Source organism: Lampetra planeri, chromosome 5, assembly GCF_965212315.1.
Source record: "Lampetra planeri chromosome 5, kcLamPlan1.2.h2, whole genome shotgun sequence".
Taxonomy (NCBI): domain Eukaryota; kingdom Metazoa; phylum Chordata; class Hyperoartia; order Petromyzontiformes; family Petromyzontidae; genus Lampetra; species Lampetra planeri.
Genome location: NC_136111.1, coordinates 3,933,666 through 3,958,190, shown reverse-complemented (window position 1 = coordinate 3,958,190; position 24,525 = coordinate 3,933,666). Strand labels below are relative to the sequence as shown.

At 50.7% G+C, this 24,525-nt stretch overlaps 1 long non-coding RNA gene across 2 annotated transcripts in view; it reads right to left on the bottom strand.

Moving 5' to 3' along the window:
- Positions 1–8,045: 8,045 nt before the first annotated feature.
- Positions 8,046–24,525, bottom strand: part of LOC144719192 (uncharacterized) — a 47,855-nt gene continuing 31,375 nt past the window's right edge. For both annotated transcript variants that reach the window (XR_013585556.1, XR_013585555.1), the window contains exons 2-3: positions 9,912–10,010; positions 8,046–8,494 (exon numbers count right to left, since the gene is read on the bottom strand). This is a non-coding gene — a long non-coding RNA (uncharacterized LOC144719192). The remainder of the gene's footprint in view (positions 8,495–9,911; positions 10,011–24,525) is intronic.

The following is a 24,525-nucleotide window of genomic DNA, read 5'->3' as shown; positions in this document are numbered from 1 at the left end:
CCACGTGTGTATGCCACCTTTGCCGGTGTGAGATGCAGCGTGGAGTTTTCCCCTCGAGATTTTCTCCCTCGAGGTTAAAGGCTTTGCGAACCGCGGTGTAGATTCTGCAGTGTAATCGATCGCGTCCGAACCCGTGTTTCTTTTAGTCAGAATGTATTTATGGTTGAGTCCGAAGCCTGATCGATGACAACGCACGTGGGGTTTCAGGCACGTCTCAGTGTGTGGATTTCACTCGGTCATTCTCTTCGTCTCGTTGACTAAAGCTGTGAACAATTTAATCGATTTTAAGTTATTGAGGCACCACGGCGGCGAGATGTAACTACCTCGACTGGTATACAGGAGGTCGTCGGTTCGATCACGACTCTGACGTCCTTAAATTTGGAGTTCGCGTGTTCTCCCCGTGGCCGTGTGGATTTTTCTCCGGGTTCTCCGGATTTCTTTCCCCTCCACATTTAGAAACATGCGATTTGAGTATTCGGCTGCTATACATTCCCACGTGATAAACCACTTCGTTGAGCTATCATTTGTGGCCAGGTCGCTTCTTTAAAAGAGCTATACAGCTCAGTGGGCCTTACCTGGTAAATTGAAATTATATATTTTTTGTAATTAAATGTTGGTGTGGAGCCATTGCATATTCCCCTCCAAGTATTATCAGGTCAGCCAATCTGTTATATAAATATGTATGTTGAAATTATTTCGCACTGTAAACAGCCAGCCGTGGTAATGTGGTCAATTCTCATGTTTGCACTTCTAATGCATTGCAGTTTGTAATAACGTAAACTAAATGATATAATAGTCTGCGTCTTCTTTTAGACGCGTTCGTTGCATCTTATCAGAGCCGGTGTCACACTTAGATCTTTGGCAAAACAGTGGTTATCACACTGCACTGTGAGCCTGGCAACTGGAGGTTATATATATCTATATATTTAAGTATTTATTTTATTATAATTTTTATCCTTGTTTACCCAGGACAGCCTCACTGAGTCTCATGACTCTTTTTCACGAGGGTCCTGCCAAACTTTCGCAGTTTATTCCCGGCTGTGGCTAACGTTAGTGGCAAGTGATATCTGAACTGGCCCCAAGCCAGATTCAGATGTATTGGGAGGCCAGCGTAGCACGGTTTGGTTATCGCTTGGCTCAGTAAATAGCCAGTGGAGAATCACCCGTGCCATCTTGGCCCCGTGCTGGCTCGACTCGGATGTGCCAGTGGAAAAGGTGCATATTATTCACCACTGGGTGTATACAACATGTAAGTCAGCGTTTTCCAATGACAATGGTGACGCTGTAATTTCAGCGGTGGAAGCTCTCGTCATGAATGCACGGCCGAATAGATGTGGCTTGGAGGGCTGTGTCATTTTAGGACTGTGTGATGCACCAAGTGTAAAGGGCGGGGGAGGTTTTTGGACGGATTACAAAGGAACTTTAGACGGGATGGGAATGACGGGAGATGGAAAGAAGGCGAGAGGAAGTATTTACAGAGTATGCAGCCAGGAACCATTGCGAGAGAGGAAGGGAAGTCATTTAGAGAGAGAGAGAGAGAGAACGAGATGGAGAGGGAATTTGCAGAGGGCATGGGAAGGAGATATGCATAGGCCCATGAGCCAGTGGTGGAAATCCCGCATTCTTTTTTTAGAAATATAATTTGGAAGTTGTATTCCTCATTGTATTCCCGGTGCGACTACGATCAGCGTCGTCGCTAGACAAATAGTCCATTTGGAAATCTCGACCAGCAATGCGATATCTCGCGTGCCCGAGGACGCCTAGCTCAGATTTGTTTTTTAAATCCTTTATATTAAGTTCACTTGCTTGCTTGCTTGCGTGCTTACGACCGTGCAAATCTTTCGGTCGTTTTTTAACCCACTTCCCGTGATCCAATCGAGCTGACATTTTCCACACAGACTCGTTGTGCTTGACAATTTATTTTCGTGAAGTTTTTTTCCCAAAATTTTACACTTTTTAGAAGAAAAAAAAAAGATATTTAATTACCAATTGCTTAATGGTGGCAGGCAATCATCTGACCCATAGGTGGCAGCCATCTCAAGCCAGAGGACGAGAGGACTCTAGCCGCCACGCATATAAAGGATTTATAGTGAAAAACTTTGTTTGTTACGGGTTAATTTTTTTCTGCTCCAGAAAGTTTTTTCAACACTTCAAGCCGCCCTTGTATCTGCAGGCGATAGGTGGCGCACTTTCTCAAGCGCTCTTCTACGCGACTCGTGCTTGTTGCGAGCCGGTCGAACCGATAGCACTTCAACGGTCAGCAGCGTAAGTCTGCGTAATTAAGTGCAACCGGAATTTAATGCGATGGCGTCTTGTGCAGTCGTTGGTGACCAGGCTGAGACCATCACTTCACGACACTTGAGAGCCCGGTGAAATCATTGTCAGCTGCTGGGATTCGAACCCATCTTCTCAGCGGTGCCAGCAGAAGTGATGTGACCTCTGAACTCCCCCGCCACACTCCAGCACCTGAACACGAGGGGCATGCTGTGATGGGACTTCATCTCAACGTGGTATTCCACTTAAGAGCGATTTTGAGCCGAGCTGCACCCTGACCAGAATTTCGACTTCACAACCTTCTGTAAAGTCGAGTGCTCCAACCACGGCACTTGCGAGCATCCGTGGTCTATCCACTGCTGGCTGAAGGCCTCGCCAAGCCACTGCCGTCTCTCGTTGGTCTCGCGATGCAATCCCCACCTTTGGTCTGCCAATCCATTATTAGTCTTCACCACCGGCAATCGTTCGTTCTGACAAAGTGTTCTGCCCTAGCCCACCTGCCAGGCAATATGATGTCTCCAAAGAGAACCGAATGAAATTTCAAAAGTGTGCAAAGAAGCGTGGAGAGTTATGTGTTTTGGAATTACACTTACGAGACGGAAATAGGATGAACACGCCGATTAGAGAGCCGTAGGCCCGTTGGAGACGTTGCATTGGCGTGTCACTGATAGTTACCGTCATAGCGAGAGTGAGCGACAGAGAGAGACAAAGTGGGCGAGAGAGAGACAGATTGAGATAGTTAGAACGAGACAGAGTGAGCGAGAGAGAGAGACAAAGTGGGCGAGAGAGAGACAGATTGAGAGTTAGAACGAGACAGATTGAGAGACAGAGTGAGCGAGAGAGACAGAATGCATGAGAGAATGATAAACAAAATGAGTGAGCGAGAGATATCGAGTAAGATATTTAAACAGGGTGAGAGAGACAGTCTGGGAGAGAGGCAGAGCGAGAGATAGAAACAGGGTGAGAGAGACACACTGAGACAGTGAGCAACAGAGAGACAGAGTGAGTGATATATAGACACACAGTGAGAGGCAGAGAGAGACTGATAGAGACAGAGAGAAAGGGACAGAGACAGACACAGAGTGAGAGTGTGTTATATAGACACACAGTGAGATAGACGGAGAGAGAGACAGATATAAAGCCAGAGCGAGAGAGACAGAGAGAGAGACAGTGAGAGAGACAGAAAGAGAGACAGAGAGACAGACAGAGACAGAGAGAGACAGAAAGACAGACAGAGACAGACAGAGAGAGACACAGAGAGAGACAGACAGAGAGACCGAGAGAAAGCCAGAGACAGAGAGAGAGACACAGAGAGACACAGAGAGAGACTCAGAGAGAGAGAGAGAGCCAGAGACAGAGAGAGACAGAGAGACACACAGAAAGACACAGAGAGACACAGAGAGAGAGAGAGCCAGAGACAGAGAGAGAGAGACACAGAGAGACACACACAGAGAGAGACTCAGAGAGAGAGAGAGCGCGCCGCTGCACCTGTTGACCGGGCTGCTATTCATAGCCCTCAGCTGCCGCGGGCCGTTCAGGCCGCCCCGGCATCCCGGGGCTCTGCCGGGCGGAGCCTCGACTCGAGGGCATCCGTGGAGGCTGCGAGGCCGCGGGCTCGTTTTAACGACTCGGCCAAGACGCCTCCGTCAGTAGCGTAACGAGCGGGGGGGGGGACAGGGGGGTGCCTTGCCCCCCCTCTACCTCCCCCCCCCATGATGGCCAAAGCCACGCGTTGGGGGCCCTCTTGATAAACACAGTGAGAAATGTTTTCAATAACAGTAAAAAGAAAACTTACTTCTTCTTGGTTCTTTCGGTAAAGTCACGTAGAATGGAAATAATAAAATAAAATAAACATAATAAAATAATTCTCACGACGTTTCGGCCACAACGCAAGCAGCCGTCCTCAGGTCTTCTCGACGGACCTGTTCTTCACCTGAGGACGGCTGATTGCGTGGTGGCCGAAACGTCGTGAGAATTATTTTATTATGTTTTATTTTTATTATTTTATTATTCCCATTCTACGTGACTTTACCGAAAGAACCAAGAAGATGAATCCCTGCAGTCACGAAAGCCTTAAATCGAAAAACTTACTTATAACGCGGTTTAATCTTTTTTTTTTCTTCACGAAAATTGTTTCATTTACGTCCCACGTTCTGTTTCAAGTTAATTCGAGCGGTCACGTAATTTTGCGACGAAAGCGCTAACGGAGCATTTGGCGACGATGGAGCCGCCCCGACATCGTCAAATGTTCGAGACCGTGATGAGGCAAGAGGAGCCCCGATAAACGACAGCCCTCGGTGCGACCGTGCGAGGCAAATCAAATATCGGGGCCCCGCCTGACCGATGGCCGCACCGGTGAGCTGACAACGTCGTGGTGATGACGCTATTGAGTATGGCTGACGAAAAATCATTATCTTCTTGGTTCTTTCTGTAAAGTCACGTAGAAGGGAAATAATAAAGTAAGAATAAAAAAACATTAATTATTTTATTATTTCGCTTCTACGTGACTTTACCGAAAGAACCAAGAAGATGAATCCCTGCAGTCACGAAAGCTGTAAATCGAAAGAAGAATCATTATCTGCGCATTGCGTCTCTGTCAACAACAACACACTGCATCACATCAGTTCGTTGTCCTTCCCCGCCGCATACTCCGATTATTACAGTTGGCTACGTACGGTGCGAAAGAAGTTCAAAATGCATGCATTGGAACGTTGGGTGAATTGCGTAAAACGAGCGTTCGGTGCCCACGTGGGAGTAATAATGCCCGTGTTGTGTGTAATAATTCGAGCTGTTTTGTGTATTGTGCAGCGACCATAACCCGCAGAGGACGCGAGGTGGTCTGTAATGTTGCAGTACAGAAAGTATGTCGCTGATCTATTTGTATTAGTTACGCAATAGTCCTTAAGGACCCTGCTGTACTCGTCCTCTGCGACATTGATAGTTGTTGTTTTTTTTGTTGCTGCTGCTGCTGCTGTGCTTACGAAGTACCGCAGATCTCTCGTGTAAAATTAACCGGGCCACTGGCTCAACGGGATCATCATCCCGACCCTGACGATGCCCGTATACTTTGGAGTTGGCGTGTTCTCCCCCTGGTTGCCTGGATTATTTTCTTCGGATCCTCCTATTCCCCCCCCCCCCTCCACATTCATAAACGCGCATGTCGAGTTTGTTTTTTGTTGGCAGCTATACATTTCCGCGTGACGATAGGGCCACTTCGTTGAGTTTTCAATTGTGATCGCCAGATCGCTTCTTAAAATAAGGAATATTTAAAAAACGTTTTTAAAAACACGCTTTAATGCAATGTACCGTGCTAGCAATGGAAGAACTCAACGACTCCAGCAAGTGGCCCCGAAGCTTGCCATAACGTAAGGGACCGTGGCCAATTACAGCCAACGTCAGTTGACCGTGGACAATTATAGCCCAGCCGAAACATAACATAGAAAAAATTACGTTTTAAAATATGTTTTTATGATCAAATATAGTATTGTCATCAGTATGACATAAGTATACCAAGTTTGCAGTCGATACCACATTGGGAAGTGGGTAAAAATTTAGTTAGAAGATTTGAGGATTCAACAACAACAACAGAGTGAGTTAATAAAAAGCGTGTAAAAATAAAACGAGCTAAAGCTCAGTGGGGCACTTACCTGGGAAAATAAATAAATTAAAAGTTTAGTTTAGTTTAGAGCGGTCAACAAATGTTTCGCTTCAATGCTATCCACGTGACCTGGCTGCGCCCTGCACTTACAACGCATTTCCCCGTGCGCAATGACAGCGTTCGTGGAAGGCGCTCCGGCTCGCGGCGGCGGCGGCGGCGGAATGTTATTGCCTCAATCGCGGTGAATGTTTACACCGTGTGTGTGGGTGTTGTTGCATCGCGGGGAATCGCTCCAACCCTGAGCATCCAACTAAACCAGTGGGGAGCGCGGGGGGGGGGGGGGCTTGGGGAGGGGTGGGGGGCTCCCTCATTCGCCGCTCGTGCTCCTCGCCACGTGTCAATCATGTCTGTCACTCTCGCCCCAGAGTTAGAATACTCGAGTTGATGCGAGGATCAAGGTTTGTGCCGTCTCCGTGGAGCGGTCCGAGACCATCAACTCGCCGCATTTCAGAACTCGTGTTGCATTATAATAGTATTCATCGGGAGCTGCCTGGGGTCTGGATTTGAGCTCCCAGTCAACGTGAACCGCCTCATCCACTCGACCACACGACCAATGCCATTCGATCTTGGAAGCTAAGCAGCATTTACCTGGATAGTGCGTGGATGGGTGACCACCGCGCACGGCAGGTGGTATAGACTACAAACCGTGGAGCTGCGTGGCGAACAGCAGAGAGCAGTGCGGCAAAATCCATCGTTGTACCGCACTTCTATGATCTCGCATCTGTGCTCGCCCGGCGAAATCCGGGCAAGCAACTCCCACGGCCCGCAAGCAGCGTAGGGCAGGCCCTCATCCGGGAGTGCATTGGGCAAAGGGCTTGTAAGGCGTACGTGGGGCATCAGTCAGTTAATGCCAACTCACAGATCTCCAGTGGATGACTGCTAGGGGAGGCTTGTGGGCGTCTGTTGTCGCCTGCGGAATCGCGACAGACGGGCACAGATGCTCCTTGGCGCTCGAGGACGGCGGGGGGGGGGGGGGCATGAGAATCCGACTGGTGGTGCCGACGTGGTGAATTGAGCACTGGAGCAAGCAAAATATCCAGTGAGCTTCATGTTCCGTGCACTGTCACAGAACACTCCGGATAGCTTTCCTCAATTCAACAAGCCTTACGGGAAGCAGGGTGACTTAGCAGCCCCGCGCGCTGTTTCCCAGAGCGCAATTTTTACGCATGGCGAGGATGAGTGCGGTGGTGGCGGGAGGGGGTGGTGGGGGAGCTTGACGGATCATGCAGAGATCATAATCTTCTTCATGAGAGACCCAACTTACGGGGGCACCAACAGGACGTCTGTCCTGGGAGGTAACAGCAAATCGTGGGCTACTGATCTATACATCTGAAAGGTGTGGGTTTTTTTTTTACTTTTAATCTCAAACCACGGGACCTTGTGGTAACGTCACTGCACGGTCCGAACTTTCGCCGGCAGCTTTTCAGATGTTGACCAGGCTGCTACTGCTACTGCAGCAGCAGCAGCAGTCCACGGGCTCACTCACCAAGCTTGACATGAGGCATAGACACAGTGCCGATCACAACTCCTCACTGTAAGACGTCACGCTACACCACCACTTGCAATAACCCCCCACTCTTTATGTGAACCACTGGCATCTTACGTGCGATTTTATAATTGCTGTAAAGTGCCTTGGAATTAGGCACTATATATATATAAATCTGGATTAAAAAAGAGAAGAATAAAACATTCACCAAACATCCAAAAGCAGAACTCTGATTAACAAGAGCTTTGATAACAGGTGAGGCTTTAATTCTAGATTTGAAGCTTTCGTGACTGCAAGGATTCATACTCTTTGTTTTTTCGGTAAAGTCACGTAGGTAAAAAATAAAATAAAATAAATGAAAACAACTAAATTAAATAACAACGTAGCGCCCGAAACGTCGTGATTTAATTTAGTTGTTTTCATTTATTTTATTTTTCTACCTACGTGACTTTACCGAAAAAACCAAAGAGTAGGTGAGGCTTTCTTCTTGGATAAATAAAACAAACACAGCAATTCTCCCACTTAACATATATGTACGAGCAAAAACATGACACTACCCTTTCTGTGTTTGCTTTGATGCAAAACAATAGTGACACACACACATCACGCACGCATGTTCTGCCAACATCTATTGCGAGTAGACACATTTAATCGAATGTCATAAATACAGCAGGCGCGTTTCCCCGTCAGGATCCTGCCGGGCTAAGGTCATCTCCTTGGGCCGGGACTGTCTAGGCAAGACAGGAGGGTAGGAGGTTGGTCCTGTGTGCCTTCGTGGCCTGTCATCAACATCATCATCATGGGCTATCCCTCGCAATCGAGGACGATCGCCATCCGTAGAAAAGTTGGATTATCTGAGGGTCCCAACATGGCCGAAGAGAGCGATCTTGGATTGACAGATTTTTGCCCGCAGTCTGGGCACACGTGGTATTGGCTGCTACTACACACATGTAATGAGCTGTTACTACACGCGTGTCGAGACAAGACTGGGCTGAGTGGAACTGGATTCGTAAGTCGGCCAGCAGCTTTGCTGTTTCCACCGTTCCCTCTTTCCTTCCTCTTCTTCCTGTTTCCACCTGTTGAGTAAAAAAATAAAACATGTTTGGGATCAGTTTAACACGTAGGCTTTCGCGACCAATATCCGTAATGGAGGTTTTTGTTTTGGGATGAAGTTAGTTGTAATTACTGGCGAAATTTCGTAGTCTGATTGTAAATGTTGTGGCTTGGCTCTGCAACACACCGCTGTGGTGCTGTACTAGTATACTACACTATACACTACACTATACACTACACTATACACTACTATACACTACTATACACTACTATACACTATACACTGCACTACTATACACTACACTATATACTATTACACTATACACTACACTATACACTACACTATACACTACACTATACACGACTATACACTACTATACACTACTATACACTACACTATACACTGCACTACTATACACTACACTATACACTACTATACACTACTACACTATACACTACACTATACACTACACTACACACTAGTGCTGTACTAGTGACGAATTGGCCACGTTCTGTTTACGTGACAACCCTTACTAGTTGGCTGTGTCGAGTGGTGGCGGGTTTAACGACACATTTCTATATTTACGTGATCTATCCCGCCCCCCCCCCTCTCCAAAAACCCCCTCTATGATGTTTGGGATCGTTGAGAGTGACTGTCTGTGCGTGGTGATCCTGGGCCAGAGTCACCCGTGAGTTGGTGTCGATGGTTGTCGGCCTTGGGCACATCCTTGACGCGCTTTCTCTGCCCACCCGTCATACGCCTGTGCCGTATTAATGGTTAAAGACACGGGGCCCTGCTTTATATTGAAGAAACGTGCAGCTTTTGGTGCAACACGGAAGGAAATTAAAGTTGCGGTGTTGCACATCGGCTGTTGAGTAACACGTTGAGAGCGTGAGACGGTGGCGTGCCTTTTGACAGCTGTAAAACTCATTCTTGACGATTGCCTTTTGCCTCGCGTTTTCCTAATGTGCTCTGCTATTGCCCACAGTCACTTCACTGCGCACCAGTTTATGATTAAGCGATTAGTAATCCAGTACAGATACCGCACGAGGACTCGTGCTGAGTCACAGCTCATCCTGGCTATTTAAAGTTTGTTTATTTTTACAAAAACATCGCATCCACTTTGAAAGGCACGGCACTCTCGCGTGGTACGCGACACAGCGCATGAAGATTAACCAACTCCAGTTGAATGCATCCATGCACTTATAGGAACGGCAGCAACAGCGTCCAGTCGCCAATTACCCATTGTGGTGCTTGTGCTAGACTAGGTGCACTTTTGGGACAAGTGGAAGTTTAACGAGCCCCACTGGCAGGAGATCACAGGGCAGTTCCCGGAGTTCTGAATCGACACACCGAGGTGACCGGCAGATGCATCGCCTCGCCGCATTTTATCCGCCTATCGCTGTGCTCAATGTTGTGAGCGTTGTTCTTCGACCTACCGGTGAAGCTGCAGTGAAGCCGCCACCACGTGTCCAGTATCCGTCGCGATATTCACAAATTCCCTCCGCGGAGTTCCGATCCCGACATCGTGGCACGGGCTAACACGCGCACACACAAAATCGCTAAATGAGCCGTCCAAATGTTACACTCATTATAGTTTGGTGCGAAACTCCGTTCAGATTTACAGGGCATTGACACCAAAATGCAGTAGGCACGTCCGCTACCGGCCATGTATGCACGTGCGTATGTATGTCACCGACGGTATGTGTGTGTGTAAGTATGCTCATGCATGCCCGGGGATGATCTCCGCAGCGAATTGCTGACGGATGGAAGGTGGCGCTTCTGCACAAGCTGCCTCGCATGACATCATCGTAAAAGCTCGGACTACATTTAAATGATGCTCTGATGGTTTAACACATAGTAGGAGGCTTTCGCGACCAATATCATGAATAATAGAGGGTTTTTGGGGTGTTAGATCGCGTAAATATACAAATGTGTCGTTAAACCCGCCACCACCCGACACAGCCAACTAGTAAGGGTTGTCACGTAAACAGAACGTGGCCAATTCGTCACTAGTACAGCACACCGGTGTGTTGGAGAACCAAGCCACAACATTAACAACATTTACAATCTGTTATTTTTCCAAGAATGGGGGCCGCACTGACTGGACTAACCACCAGAGGTGGGACAAAGTCATTGTTATGCAAGTCCAAGTCGAGTCGCAAGTCATCAAATTCATGACTCGAGTCTGACTCGAGTCCAAGTCACATGACTCGAGTCCACATCTCATAGGTGGGACAAAGTCATTGTTATGCAAGTCCAAGTCGAGTCGCAAGTCATCAAATTCATGACTCGAGTCTGACTCGAGTCCAAGTCACATGACTCGAGTCCACATCTCATAGGTGGGACAAAGTCATTGTTATGCAAGTCCAAGTCGAGTCGCAAGTCATCAAATTCATGACTCGAGTCTGACTCGAGTCCAAGTCACATGACTCGAGTCCACACCTCTGCTAACCACAGGGGCATCTTCCTCTTCAACGTGCCGGGAAAAGTCATTCCACGGACCCCATTGTGGTATATTTGTATGCCACTTGAGCTATCTGATCATGAGCATTAAGGACTTTCATGACGGTGGACAAGCCTGGATAAAGATACGTAACCAGGAGTCTGAGCCATTCCATTCCCTGTTCGCCTCGGTCCCAAAACTATTTAGGATAATTTTTTGACCACGTAATAAAAAATCAAGTCTTCCCTGGCTGTACCAGCGGAATTCACATCTGGTGCAGATATAATAGGAGGGTTATCCCATTCCTGAATGCGGTCAAGGGATGACTCTCTACGGATCGACCACATCATGCGTGCATGCTGATGGCAGGGTGATTGTTGCACACTCTGAGGTGCCTCTTCTGCTGAACCTGGAGTTACCACGAAAAAAAGTGCCTTACTATGAACACCACCAACACAAAACTCATGCCTAGATACACCCCACCCAACTCCCTCTCCATGACCATTGCTGTGGTTATGGGGGGGATGGATGAGTTCCTGTACCTCTGCGTTGACAGCAGAGGTCTCAAGCTGAATGAGCCAAGCGGCATTCTCTTTTCGTTGGCTGTATCATCTTGCGTGGAAGCTGTCTGGCCCGTTGGTGCACACCAAGATCCGAGTCTTCTCCAGGAAAAACGTGGCCTCTAGTTTATAAGCGTGAAAAACGTAGACTCCCTTAAAAGAACACATATGCCAGCTTGAAACATGCAGGCTGTCTTGCCTGAATTTGAGGACTTCGCAGATACTGTATTCGAAATACCCGGGCATAGATCCATCAGCGAGCTTCTCCAGCAAGCGAGTGTTGACTGGGCATGTAGCCCGCAGGCCCAGCCACCACATGACCAGGCAGCTTCTGTTTGGCTCGATAGAAGGGACTAAACGGACATGGCAGAGGCTAAATAAGAGATGGGCTGATGTGGTGCAGGAAGTTCTGAAGTTGAGCTGGCTTGCCACTGTTGCCAGCGGTGTCAACATCGGCCTGTGCGGAGGAGGCTCGTGAAGGACGCTACTGGGCAGTTGGAGGCAGTCGTCCTCCACAACGACAACGCAGGGCAGAGGAGCGACGCTCACAACAACGGGCAGAGCAGCAGGTGGTTAAAACACAGCAAGCTGGCACAGTAGGAAGCCCAGGTGGTGCATCCGCCAGTCATCTCAGTCAAGCCATAACACCTGGGTCTGTCCCGTGACCCGCCTGCTAGCAACGAGCCTTCCACATTTCATGTGGCCTCGAACGTGCACCTAGCCTGGCACATGCACTGAGGTGGAGTCACCGCCACTTAGTGGCGAATCGCAGCTGTTGTTGTACACACCAGGTACATATCCGTATTTATATCGCCACTGGCATGATGGTCACCACTGGAATCTATGCACGTACACGCAATTATATACCACGTGTGTACATACCCTACACAATAATGCATGCACATACGTCTTTGTCACCATTGACATAACTGTCACCGCTGCTATGCTTGCTCGCATATATAGAAGTGTGTGTATATATAGTGAGGAGCGGTGGCACAGTGGTTAGCGCACTGCGCTACGAACCCGGCGGCCCGAGTTCGATTCTCGCGTAGGGCCAATAATAGTGGCGAATATCTGAACCGGTCCTGTGCCTCTCTCTACTCAGCCTTAAATGAGTACCCGTTGCGGTGTGTATAAAATATCATCACTGGGGAGACAAAGGCGGCCGGGCGCGGTTCTGGCCACCCATCTCGCGTGCCACAGTGCCGGCCTGCATTAGGCGCTTCTTACTAACACCACTTGCCCCAACGTGTCTGTCGAAGGCTATACGGGTGACCTTTGCCTTTGTGTGTGTATGTGTGTGTATATGTTTGTATGCATGTGTGGGGAGCGATAGTGCAGCGGTTTGCGCGCTGCGCTATGAACCTGGCGACACGAGTTCGATTCCCGCTCACGGCCAACACCAGTGACGATTATCTGAACCGGTCCCGGGCCTCCCCTAGGTCGACTCAGCCTCAAATGAGTACCTCGTGCGGTGTGTAAACATTGCCACTAGGGAGACAAAGGCGGTCGGGCGTGGTGCTGGCCACCCACCCCCTCGTGTACCGTTCTGGCCTTCATAGGTGCTCGCTAACAGCACTTGCCCCTACAGTCTGTTAAGGCTATACGGGGGATCTTTGATCTTTGATATGTTTGTATGCATGTGTGGGGATCGGTCGTGTAGCGGTTAGCACGCTGCGCTACGAATCTGGCGACCGGGTTCGATTACCGCTCACGGCCAACACCATTGACGATTATCTGAACCGCTCTTGGGCCTCTTCTAGGTCGACTCAGCCTCAAATGAGTATCTGATGCAGTGGTGCGTAGTAAACATCGCCATTAGGGAGGCAAAGGCGGTCGGGCGTGGTACTGGCCACCCCACCCCTTTTGTGTGCCGTTCCGGCATTCATAGGCGCTGCTCGCTAACAGCCCTTGCCCCGACAGTCTGTGACAGTCTATCCGGGGGATCTTTGTATTTGTCTTTGTGTGTCACCGTCCGTTTCGCAGTGACCCCAGCGTGCATCTCTCCGCGAGACGCGTCGGCGGGATGGAAATAGCGCGGCGCCGCGGATTTCGGAGGCGCCAGGCGCCGCGTCTCATCTTTCAGGGGCAACTTTCAGCGAAGCGCGCTCCGGTCCCAGGGTCCCGCGACATTGCAGCTCCGGTAGCCCAGTGGAGCCAGTGGTTCTTCACTCGTTTTTAGAGGCGGTTGGGGGGTGGGTGTGGGCAATAAGACCATCATCAGTGTGAGTGCGGAGGGCCGCCACACATTTGAATCAATTGGGGGGTTGACAGCAGCACGACGACGATGATGATGATGATGACGACGTGGGGTGTTTTCACAAGTGTGTTTATTGTCCGTGGCCGCAAGGTCAGGGACCGCACGAAAGGCGCATCAGGGCTCGCCGGTGACCCGCGGGCCTTGCGATGAAGATCACTCCGAGTGGAGACACTCCACGACTTGAGGATCCCGAGCAACGCGTGTCAAACGGCGTCCTCGTGGTGGTGTTTGACACGCGGGGAGACTGAGACAGGATCAGGAGCAGGAGAGAGGGGGGAGCAGAGTGTTGTCATCGAGGTTTGTTTTGGGCGCTGAAGGCGACTTCGTAACACGGGGATGGTGTGATCTCTTTCGGAGCGACAGGTATAGAAACACAGAGACACAGCGAGGGAGCGAGCGAGGCAATGGGACGGACGCGAGGATGGAGACAGGAGACAGATATAGGGAGAGGCACGGGGTTACCGAGAGGCAGATGTACAGACGTAGAGAGACAACGAGAGGCAGACGGACACAAGTATATACACAGAGAGACCACACAGGCACAGAGACCACACAGGCAAGGCAATTGGGCAGAGTACCAGTGGCGCGCACCCCAGGTATAATACACATTCATCTGGGAGGGTGGCAAATGGTTTTCAAACCAGGGTACTACTTAGTTGTAAATGAGTTTGCCAAACCCTGTTTTTTACGTAATATGCAACCAAATGCTTATGATTTGAATATACTCCGGATTCATTTAATAGAATGATAAACTATTCCTCTGACTTTTGTGTTAAGTTTGTTATCCCTTCTCCCGCATCTCCGATTCGCACGATTGGCCACGTACGGTGCGAAAGAAGTTCAACGTACATACATCCACTGCGCCACCACTCCCCCATATATAAACGCTACCATGAACACACACACACGCAACACACACACACAGGCAACATAACTTTACGATCAAAGCGTCAAAAATACGTTTAATGACATACATTGGGCCGTCTAAAAATGTCAGGATTTGAGTAGGGGGGGGGGGGGGTCAACTGCCCCGACCTCCACCCTCCGCCCCCTGATGCGCCGCTGGGCAGCATCACGGGAGACGCGAGCACGTTTCGCCTTTTTAGGGGGGGGCCTCATCAGCGAGACACGCCTCCAAAACGCAGACTGCCAGCGACGACGTGAGCCACGAGGCTTACAGGGTAACACATCGAATTAATACGTTGGCCTGATTACTTTCCGGAGAAAGGGATCGGAGAGCCCCCATGCAGTGAAACTATAGAATCTGGGGTTCAAATACCTCTGCGTGGAGCAGTGCCCCCCCCCTCCCCCCCGAGACCCCCACCGGTTATCAATACCTGAGGAAAAACACAGCACGCGCAGACAAGATTAATTTGAACGGAGCCTCCGCAGCAGAACGTGGGGGACACTTCCTATAGAATTTCAGACAGAGAGCAGAGAGGGTGGGTTTTTTTTTGTAACGAGTCTTGTTTTGGCACGAACTCCGATCTCAGAATGCGAGCTGCGGACGATCTGATCTCTTTTTTCCCCCACAAAAAGTTAAAACAAATAATAGGAGCTTAAAACAACAGTAATGAAGGTTCCCCGCACACCCCCCCCCACCCCTCCCCACGCAATTTAAATCCCAACCCCACCAGCACAAATGACCAGACTCTTTCTGGCTCGGATGACAACGCGACACCGTGACGCAAGAGACCCGCAACCCGAGATCCAGTAATGGTCTCATCAGATGTGACTGTCAATAACTCGCCTAACGAGACGCGCCAAGTGCTAGCTACGACGTGGTGGGTGGGTGGGGGGCTGGTGGTGGAGGTAGTGGCGGTGAGTGACAGGGGGTGGTTTCGTTTGCTGGGGGGTTAGCGCTACGCTGCGCCACGAAACCCGGCGACCCGAGTTCGATTCCCGCTCACGACCATCAACACCGGTGGCGATGATCTGAACCGGTCGTGGGCCTCCCCGAAGTCGACTCAGCCTCAAATGAGCACCTGGCGCGGTGTGTAAAAGCATCGCCACTGGGGAGACCAAGGCGGCCGGGCGTGGTGTTTTCCACCCACCCCCCCTCGTGAAACGGTTCCGGACTTCACAGGCACTTGCCCCAAGACTGTGTTGTTGAGGCTATGCGGGGGATCTTTGTGGTTTAGTTTGCTCGGCGTTTAGTGGTGTGGTTTGGCTGGGGAGATCTGCGGCGCGTTGCACGGGGAGGTGTGGTGGTGGTGGGACTTTTAATCCGGCGCCGGACTCAACGCCGGAGAGAGTGGGGGAAGCAAAGGACTAACCCCCTGGTATGATGGTCAGCGTGAAAGTCTCTGTCGCGTGCAATATAGCAGCCAGCTGTGCCTGCGAGCGCGTGCGCGTAAATAATATGCAGTGGGACAAAGGGTTAGGCGCTTTTTCTGATAGTGGGTGATAGCATTGTGAGTGGTGACATGTTAAATAAACGCAGCCTGGAACATGTCATACCCCCCCCCCCCACTCCAAGCCGCCCGTGTTGTTGACTCCCTGTCCCTGTTGCAGGCCACGGTCAGGCCTTCACGTCCCCCCCCCTGCCGATGACTTACTGAGCGTCTACGAAAAATAACATGCCGCCCGATTCAGCGGATCTCAGACGATGCATTTGAGATGCGTTCGCAGCGAGTCGCTCTGTAATTCCACATTGTATGTAAGCTGAACTTCTTTCGCACCGTACGTAGCCATCCGTGCTAATTGGGGGTTGAGGGGGGAAGGACAACAATCTAAACACGACATGGCAGCTCTAAAGAAATTAGTTTTTAATTTGGAAAATTTGTTTTCAATTTGAAGTGTGCGATGTTCCATGCCGACCAGAAAAGCAAACGACATTCTTGTTCCATGAACCAACATTCCACGAGGTTCTGCGCTATCCAGCAACAAACATTTGTTCTAGAAAACACCGAGTGATGAGACCCATTTCTTTTTATCTACGTGGCTTTATCGAAAGACCCAACGAATATGAGACCCATAAAGTCGAGCACTCAAACGCGACTCCTGGAGTTAAAAATACGTCTTCCAAGGCAGTCCATAGGTGGGTATTGGTTCACGGGTGAACCGATAGGGGAATCCACGAACGATGCGGACTTTACCTGGCAAACTCTTAGGTTTTTTCGATAAAGTCACGTAGGTAAAAAATGTAATTAAAATTAATAAAAGTTAAATAAAAAATTACGACGTTTCGGAGGCAACACAAGCTTCCGTCTTCAGGTGGAACCATCACAGCACGATTGCTTGATACAGAAGACGGAAGCTTGTGTTGCCTCCGAAACGTCGCGATTTTTCATTAATTTTAATTATATTTTTTACCTACGTGACTGTACCAAAAAAACCTAAGAATATGAATTCCTTGCAGTCACGAAAGCTTCAAATCTAGAATCTTTACCTGGCAGTCTGTAATTGGGCTTGGATTGCTGATGAGCTCGGAGGAAGGTGAAACGCGTGCGTGTTTCGCTGCGTGTGGACTGCCTTGAAGTTCTTTTTTCGACGAGCCATCGAACGAAGATGGTCACTGCATCGTGCGCGTTCAGATGCGCTGCTGCTGCCACGTGTGTCTGTGTGTGTCTGTGTGTGTGTCTGTGTACATGTCATGGGGAGCGGTGGTGCAGAGGTTAGCGCGCGGCGCTACGAACCCACTGACCCGAGTTCGATTCCCGCTCACGGCCAACACCCAGTGACGATTATCTGAACCGGTTCTGGGCCTCCCCTAGGTCGGCTCAGCCTCAAATGAGTACCTGGTGCGGTGTGTAAACATCACCGCTGGGGAGACAAAGGCGGCCGGGCGTGGTGTTGGCCACCGAACCCCTCATTCGCCGTGCCGGCCTTCATAGGTGCTCGCTAACAGCACTCGCCCCAACAGTCTGTTACAGGCTATACGGGGGATCTTTGCCTTTGTGAAACATATTACGTACACACGTGTACGTGTGTATGTATGGTGAACTTATTTCGCACGTAGCCAACCGTGCTAATCGGGAGGTTGCGGTCGTGTAGCGCGCTACGAGCCCGGCGACACGACGAGTTCGATTCCCGCACACGACCGCACAGGACAATCTAATCAGCGGGCACCTCTGCTCTTAAGGCAAGCGGCAGGTTCATGATCAGAGGCGAGCGGATCACGACTCTCTCTCTGCTCAGAACAAAGCCTCCTTAGTGTGGAAGCAGCTCCCCTATCCGCGCAAGGCCCAGGGGCCTGAAGGCATCTTCTGTGAGCTCGGGGCTGCCAGCCCGTGCAGCTGCTGCTGGGATTTGATTATCAGGGCTCAGCGGCGGCGGAGGGGAGGGGGGTGGATGTGCTACGGAGGCAGTGTCAGAATTTGGTTGGGGCGGGGGAGGCGGAAGGCGCCAAAGGCGACTGTGCCGCCATCATCAGCCATGACCAATCCACTGCTGGATAGTGGTCGGGACAGGCAGTGGCAGATTTTGGGGGTAGGCGTCAAAGGCGGAAATTCCATCATCATTATCATCATCAGCCATGATAAATCCACTGCTGGATAGGACTCTAGATCGGAAAGTGGCAGATTTAGGGGGTAGGCGTCAAAGGCGGCTGTGCCGTCATCATGGTCATCAGCCATGATAAATCCACTGCTGGATGAAGGCCTCCTCCAGCTATAAGCATATCTCACGGTGCTGCAACGTAGGCCAACCATCTAGCACGTGCACACGAACTCATTTCATCGCTCCATCTCTGCGGCGGCTGACCACTGTGTTATGTCCCGCACGTTCTGGTGGAATATACAGGAGGGGCGAATTATTTAGTTTTATAGTCCCACCCCCCACTCCGCAATGGCATTTCCAGAGGTGCTGGGTGGAGGGGGGGGGCTTGGTAAAGCTATATGCGCGTAAAGTTTTATAGGAAAGCTGTGCGGGTTTGCGGGTGGAGGTTGGAGTGAGAGACAGAGCGAGGAAAGTTTAGGTATAATCGTAATTGACGTTCGCTTGCCGATCCACTGCTGGATGGAGGGCCGCCCACGTCGTCTCGGTCATTGGGGTTGTTTTGACCACGCTTCAGAAGAATTGACCTCGGCCACAGAAATGTGGACGTTCCCATGATTGCCAACGGGGATAAACTGCACGCCAAATTGGATACACTCGGATGGCACAGTTTTGGGTCGCTGGGAATGGCAACAAGTTGTGTTTAACAGACACAGCAGGGTGATTGTAGTCGTAATGATAATCATCAACATGGCTAGGCATGATCTATCCACTGCTCCCCAAGTGAAAGCCACGTTTCGGTCAGATCTTTTTTGCGACGCACCGATCCATTAGTCTCGACCGTCGGACATCATCCCTTTGAGCGACGTGTCCTGCCCGGCAAGTCCGCGCCTCCGGTTGGCTACGTACGGCGCGAAGGAAGTTCGACTGCACATGCGATGCGATGTCTCTCGCTCGCGTCTCCCTCTTCCTGTCGCCTCTCGGTGCAATACCGAGCGTGCACCTCCCCACGCTTCGATGTAAACGTTCGCGGTCGTCATCGTCACCATCGTCACCACCATCAACACCATCATCACCACCATCATCATCACCATCATCACCAGCACCATCATCACCATCACCACAATCATCACCATCATCACCAGCACCATCGTCACCAGCGTCACCATTATCAACACCATCATCACCAGCACCACCATCATCATCAGCCTGAAATGTCCCACCGTAGCGACGATGGGCTTAATGCGTCTCACGTTGCCACCAGAGTCTTGTTATGCGCGCGGGGGGGAGGCGACGCTTTTTAATTTACAGAAAGAAAAACAAATTTGAGCCGATTGAGTCGACGATGAATGGAGAAATTTGTTCAGTTGAAGGTTCGTTTTGGGGGGGAGTGGGGGGGGGGGCGTTGTGGAGGGTGGGGGGGGCAGGGGTGGGGGATGGGGCCTTGCGAGAACACGGGAGGGGGGGGGGTCGTGGTGGGGTGGGGTTAGGGGGGGGGGGCCTTGCGAGAACACGGGGGGGTCGTGGAGGGGTGGGGGGGGGGTAGTGGTGAGGTGGGGGTTGGTAGTGGTGAGGTGGGGGTGGTAGTGGTGAGGTGGGGGTGGGGGGGGGTAGTGGTGAGGTAGGGTGGTAGTGGTGAGGTGGGGGGGGTAGTGGTTAGGTGGGGGGGGGTAGTGGTGAGGTGGGGGGGGGGGTAGTGGTGAGGTGGGGGTGGGGGGTAGTGGTGAGGTGGGAGGGGGGGGCTCTGGGCTCACGCCTCTGCGGGTGTTGACGGAACCGGCGCGCGCCCTGCCCAGGGCGCCCCTCCAGGAGCGCCTCGGAGCGCTCCACGGGCCCCGCGCGCGCGGAACGTCAACGCCGTGGGGGTGCGGAAGCCTCCCGGGAGGGCACCGCAGATTTAAGCGCAGGGACTTTTTAAAATATATATATTTGGCTAAACCGATACATTTCACAAAACCCCCTTCAGTTTTGCTCCAATCAATGCAGTCGTGCGGAATAGGGGGATGGGAGGGGACGTTGAGAGGTTTGAGAGTCGCTGGTTCTTGTGCGGCACTGAACCCCCGGTACGAGTTCCAGTCCTCGCCCTGGACTCACCTCAGCGGTGAGTCGACATTTGAACGGATTCACCAACTGGCGTTGAGTTTTCAATCGAGATGAAAAAAGTTCCGGAGCCCCATTTTAGGCGCCCTCTAGACCGCCAGAGGGTGTTTGGCCTACTCTTCCACGCCGGCCAGACGCCTTGGATGGAGGTGGGTGGACTCACACTTTACCCGGGCCAGCACGCGATCTGCTTGCGCCGATCGACTGACCACTGTGAAAAAGAGCTTTGCAGCTCATCGGATTCCTCCGGTATAAATACTGATTCTGTTTCGTGCCACTGCACCACATTGATATTGCAGTGCGGACAGAGGCGGTCTGATTCCACAAAAAAAAGCCCCCCCCTCCCCCCCCCCGATTGTTTGAATTGCCGCGCTCGGCGATTGAATCGCGACCTCTGCGAGCGTGAATAATGAATAATAATAATAATTACAGCCAGGCAAGCCCGACATCCATCCGCCTGGCACCAACATTCAGGACCACTGACTCCTACTCCACCGACTCCGACTCGCCGCTAACGAGGATGTCCTGGTCAACAAGTTGTACAAATTGGGGTCGAATGAACAAATGAATATTCGCGTAGCCACTCACATACTTGTTTCTCTCTCTCTCTCCACTCATCTGGTCGAGACTCCACAAAGTCTCAAATGGCTCTTTGCCAGCACGGGGGGTGGGGGGGCAATGGGAGTTAAACTCTGCTGCTGCTGCCACTGCATGCGGAGCGACGAAGAGTCACAAACTGCGCTTGTTTCTGGCGGACAGGTGTCAGCTGGCGCCGTGTGACATCACCGCCCCCCCCCCTCCCAACACCACCACCAGCACCCCCCCCCCCCCCTGAGTCCACTATCCTCCTGACCCCCATTACGCGCACGCCGACACACACACGCACACAGACACACACACGCACACAGACACACACACGCACACAGACACACACACGCACACAGACAAAGATCCCCCGTATAGCCTCAAACAGGCGTTTTGGGGCAAGCGCTGTTAGCGAACACCTGTGAAGGACGCCACGGCGGGCGTGGGTGTGTGTGGCCGCGACAACACCACGCCCGGCCGCCTTTGTCTTGCTAGTGGCGACGTTTACACATCGCTCCAGGTACTTATTTGAGGCTGAGTAAACCTAGCGGAGGCACAGGACGGGTTCAGATATTGGTCACCGATGCTGGCCGTGAGCTGGAATCGAACTCGGGTCGCCGGGTTCGTAGCGCAGCGCGCTAACCACCACGCCGACACACACACACGCACACACGTACTAATATACGTACACATATACTGGTGCGCACACACAGTTATTGGGGGGCACATGACGACACACAAGCGTTCACACGTACACAAGTATGCACAAGCATCACGCATTTGAACATATTGCACACCTACACGAGCAAAGACAAAGATGCAATCTTGAACCGATTGTTGGGGCAAGTGCTGTTAGCGAGCACCTATGAAGGCCGACACGGCACACGAGGAGGGGTGGGTGGCCAACACCACGGCCGGCCGCCTTTGTCTCCCCAGTGATGATGTTTATTCACCACATATGCAAACATATACACATGCACAGGAATTAATACAAACGCGCGTACACACACGTACACACACGTACACACACGTACACACACACACACACCCCCTGTTGTGTCGTCAGCACCTGTTAGGGGATGCTGGAATGCTCTGTCCGAATGCCGGGGCGCTGGGTTTGCTGCCGGGATCGAGGGATGTTGTGCTTCGCGCTGTGAACACGAAAAGTGAAGAGCAAAGGCCATATTTGGTGCCGGTGGGAGGACGACACTGACGGGGAGGTGAGTCACGTGAGCCACCCAGACCTCGACAACGCGGCCCCTGACAATAGCTGGGGACACACGACCCTACCTGACCCGAACACTGAACGATCTAAGACAATTAGACACGAACCCAAACAACATTAGCCAATCCGAGCCTGGACATGGGGGCCGTCCATAAATGACGTCACGCGATTTTGGACGATTTTTGACCCCCCCCCACCATCGTCACACGGCGTCACAAAAAGTCAGCCCCCTCCCCCCTCGAATTTGACGTCATAAAGCTCTGCCCCTCCCTCCACCCAAAAAATAAAACATGCTTCAAATCGCTTTAAACTATTGTCATTGTAGTGCGAATTTAATGTGGCGCTGCACTCTGATGTTGTAGGAGAAATCATGTATTAAAAAGTCTATTTAACTAAGTAGAAGGTGTTGTCTATATTTATTTAAAGTTGCGCATTTCGATGTGACGTCACATTTCTCAACCCCCCCCCCCCTCGTCACACATCGTCACAAATGTTGACCCCCCCCCCCCCCCTAGGTGCGTGACGTCATTTATGGACGGCCCCCTACCTGACTCGAACACTATAAGATCTAAGACAATTAGACACGAACCTTAACAACATTTTCCAATCCGAGCCTGGGCATAGACTGAATCGGACTTGGATCTTATGTTTGTATAGAATTTTGGAGATCTTTTTGGTCACGCCTGCAGTACAGTGCATAAAATCCGTGATCTGATTCCATCTGTGAAGGATGTCGTTCCTGACTTACAGTATCCTGGAGTCTACAAATTGAGTTGCATTTGTGGTGATTGCTACATTGGAGAAACAAAACGTCATGTTGCTGATTGTGTCCGCGAGCACAAGTCAGATCTGAAACACGGCAGAACTGATTCTTCGGCCGTTGCCGATCATTGCTACAACTCGGCGGGCTCTCATGAAATTGTCTTTTCCGAGACCAAGGTTCTCTGCAAACCTCCGGGCTACCATCAAAGGTTTGTACACGAAGCCATACAAATATACAAACACAGACATAATTTCAACCGTGATGATGGGTACAAACTCAGTAATCACTGGAAAGATGTTATTAACCACGCAAAAAAGACTTAATTACACTTTTTGGACCATCTTATCTGACAGGCACTATTTTAATTTACTTCACCGAGTGTTAACATCCACAGTGTTTAACAGTAATCTCTTCATTGTTCTTTGATCACCGCTCGCCACGTTTCCATTCATTGTGTTGAGCACTACGTGATGTCTTTGATCACCGCTCGCCCTCCGTCCCGGCGCGTCTCCATTCATTGTGTTGAGCACTGCGTGCAGTCTTTGATCGCCGCTCGCCCTCCGTCCCGACACGTCTCCATTCATTGTGTTGAACACTGCGTGCAGTCTTTGATCACCGCTCCTCCTCCCTCCCGATACGTTTCCATTCATTGGCTACCACAGCCTGATAAGCCCCCCCCCTCTCCACCTCCCTTCAACTTGCTTATAAGGGATTACATCTTGAATCATTGCTTCACTTGATGCAGCTAATTCGGCTGTGACGGTCCCACCTGATGACGGAGACTTGTGTTGCCTCCGAAACGTCGTGAATTTTATTTTTGTTTTGTTTTATTTTACTTTCATTAATTTTAATGTTTTTACCTACGTGACTTTACCGAAAAAACCTGAGAATATGAATCATTGCAGTCACGAAAGCTTCAAATCTAGAAAGACATAACCACGTTTGGCCAAATAGATCGTACCCTTAAATACTCGTCATGCCATTCAAACCAAAATCCCAGCCCCAATTAACCATAACTACACGAGCTATCTCGAACCGACCCTCAAGCCCTCAACCACAACCACACTCATCAATTGTACCACAACTTTAACCATAACAAAAACATAATCCATCGCTAACCATGCCCTACGGCAGCCATCATATCCTTAGCCGCTGAATCCTCCCAGTCTCTTATCACCGGCCTCGTTTTTCAATCTTGATTCACTTCGTCACGTTGAGGAGCGCCCCTCCGCTGGAGGAAGCAAAGAGGGGCGCGCTTCTGCGGCCGTCTGGAACCTTCTTCTTCCCGTTATATTAGGACGCCACTGGAGCTCTCTACTATTTTAAATGATCTAGATTGAAAACTCATTTCTTTAGAACTGTGTTGTTTGTTGTCAATCCCCCGCACCTCCGATTAGTACGGTTGGCTATGTGCGGTGCGAAAGAAGTTCAACAAACATACGTGTCGAAGCCACTGCCAGCGCATTTAAGTTTTTGGTTTGCGTCTCTCTGCAGGTCTCTCCGTGTTTTTTGTGAGTGAATGGACTTTGCGTAAGTTCTGCGGACCTCTTCGTAAGTCTATCGGTTGATGGATATCTGCACGAGTCTGTGGGTCTGTGCGAGTCTCTGGGTCTGAATGCGACCCCGTACGTATCTGTGAAAGCCACCGGGTGTCCGTGTCAGTCTACGATTTTCCGT